Here is a 2,870-nt window from a genome sequence, read left to right as displayed (position 1 = left end):
CCTTCATTGCAATCAGATCCTCATTTCACAAAACTCACCTTACTCTAACAGACATGCTGGAATGTGCCGGCGGAGGCTATGAATGGTCTCTAGCACATAATTCTAAATTTGAAACAAGCAAGTTCACTCTAATTGACTTCTCCATAAACAGAACCAAAGCACACCCCCCAATGAATATCAGAGGTAACTTCATTCATCCATCTGCTACTCATAAATTCCTAGGTGTTATATTAGATCAAGAATTACGTTGGAAGGCACACATCGCTTATGCTATCGCCAAAGGTTCAGCCTACGCACTTCAACTATGCCACCTCTCCTCTACTGCCTCTGGAATGCTGATGAAACTGATGAGACAGCTCTACCGAGCGGTAGCTATCCCTAAGATGCTATATGTGGCTGATGTTTGGTTCACCCCAGCGTATATCTCCGGCTCAGACACAGCCCAAAGAGGCTCCCTAGGTATTGGGAGAAAGATGTCCTCAGTGCAGAGAATCACAGCCATATGGATCATGGGCACTATGAGAACCACCGCTGACAGACCTACTTGAAGCTCACGCCAACCTTCTCCCTATAACCCTCCTCCTGCAGAACACATGTCATTGTGCCATCATCCGATTAGCCACTCATCCCACAACCCACCCTCTCCACATACATGTCAAATGCACAGCCTCATGCTACTGTTAGAAGACACCACACATCCCTCCATTGGCTGACCAAGTCCTACAAGATCGACCCCATAGAAATAGAGACTCTCACCAGAGCCATCCAACACCCTTCATACCGGCATCTATACTCAGTACACATCGCTGAAACCAAGGAGAAATCTATTGAAGAACAAGCCCAACTAATGGACAATATTCAGATCTACAGTGATGGCTCAGGGCACAACAGCAACATAGGGGCAGCAGCAGTCCTACTACATGAAGGATGAGACCCTTGCATCCTCTGTTATCACCTAGGCACTGATGAGGAGCATACTGTCTATGAAGCAGAAGCCATCAGACTTACCTTAGCAGCTCACCTCCTCTCTACTGAGCGTCATATCACATTCCCCGCATCAATACTGGCAGACAATCAAGTAGTACTGAAATTCAGTGAGAGCACGACCCCGAAAGCTGGACACTACTTAGTCGAACATTTCAGATGAATGATGAAGACAATCCAAAGGAGCAATCATGAACGAGGTTATGACATCACAGTCCGTTGGATAGCAGGACACAGTGAAGTAGTAGGCAATGAACTAGCGGATGAGGAAGCCAAGAAAGCAGCAGAGAGCAGACAGAACAGCAGCATGACCAATCAGCTGCTGCAGTATCTATCACTCAGCCAACTGCCCAGCAGCCTCTCCACCATTAAGCAAGCCTTCAAAAAGGACACCAGAAGCAGATGGGACCGCCTCTGGGCAAAGTCCCCGAGATATGCCCACATGCAGCAGATTGACCCAAACATCCTTTCACGCTCCTTTGTAAAACTAGTAGCAGACCTCCTGAAACGACTAATTGGCCTATACATGTATTTCCGCACGCATCACATCAGTCTTGACCACCATCTCCACCACATCCAGCGAAGCGACTCTCCTAATTGTCCTATATGCCAGAACACAGCAGAAACTATCCATCACTTTCTTTTTGAATGTCCCCAATATGACCACAAACACTTCATTCTACATCAGAAATTCGGTCGCAAGGCTACCTCTCTCCCCTATCTGTTATCCAACCCCTTGGCTATGAAACACTTCTTATGCTACGTGAACAGTACTGGCAGACTGAAGACTACATTCAGTGACGTGTCCCTTCCTCCTCCACCCGATTGTTAAATAACACCCCCTGAGCAGCTTATGAGACCCCCATGATATGAGCCTATGTGTACTTCACAACCCATCAACAATGCACACACCTAGACCACAAAAAATCAAGCTAATTATCTAACCTACTACTCCACACCTAATTTAACTTGTATTACATGAAGACAAAGGCTCAACCCACAGCAAGCCAAAGAAGATTAGTCGGGAGGTGGAATTGGTCCTGGGACACCAGATGGAGGCAAGTTCCTTAGACCCAGAGGAAAAAGATGAAAGGAATGAGAATAGAAAGGCAGGAAAAGAATCGGACCAGACAACGACAACCCACTCCTCACTGGCAGGACCTCCTCAATCCACTACACGTCCCACTCAACATCACCAAATCACACCACTAACACACTTCTTTTATAGCTTCATGTACAAGTCTGTCCTCCAGGACAGTCAAGTATGCACTTCAGTTTACCAAACCCTACAAAATGATAGTCACTCTATATGGTACAATAAGAGATGTCGCCTCATCTTCAAACAGATTGCACGTCTAAAACAGCTGGCAGGAATGGCGGACTGGTGGGGGAATTCCTCACACCAGGGCATTCGCAAATCCTGAGATGTAGCAAAGGCAGGGGCCTTTTAGACTAGCCAGTATTGTCCTGACATAGGGTACCTCACCCCAATGGACAGAAATTGGAAGAAAAAAAATCTAATCTCATCCAATACCTTGGCACCTGTAGTGCATTTGATAAGTAAGTGGTTCTCTACTGGTGGTGGCTTCCATTTTAGTGCTTTTGTTACTGGAGCCACTGCATGGTCACATTAGGTCACACTAGGTCATGGTTGGTTGGTTTTGTATGAGCCCTACTATCTCTGGCCCAGAGTTGCAAAACTTTTCGATGTTTGCATGATAGCTCAACAACAACACAACATTTAAAAACAGTGACAACAGGGGGATGTAGGATTCAGTTCAGGCTTCAGCACTATGTAAAACACATCTGCAAATTTTGTTGAGGCTACATTGCCAGAGAGAAGCCGGCATGAACAGTATTTGAGCACAGAGTTGCAAAATTTCTCA

Source organism: Suillus paluster (assembly GCF_016628075.1).
Source record: "Suillus paluster strain FC165 chromosome Unknown EDB91scaffold_38, whole genome shotgun sequence".
Lineage (NCBI taxonomy): Eukaryota > Fungi > Basidiomycota > Agaricomycetes > Boletales > Suillaceae > Suillus > Suillus paluster.
This window is presented reverse-complemented; position numbering follows the sequence as displayed.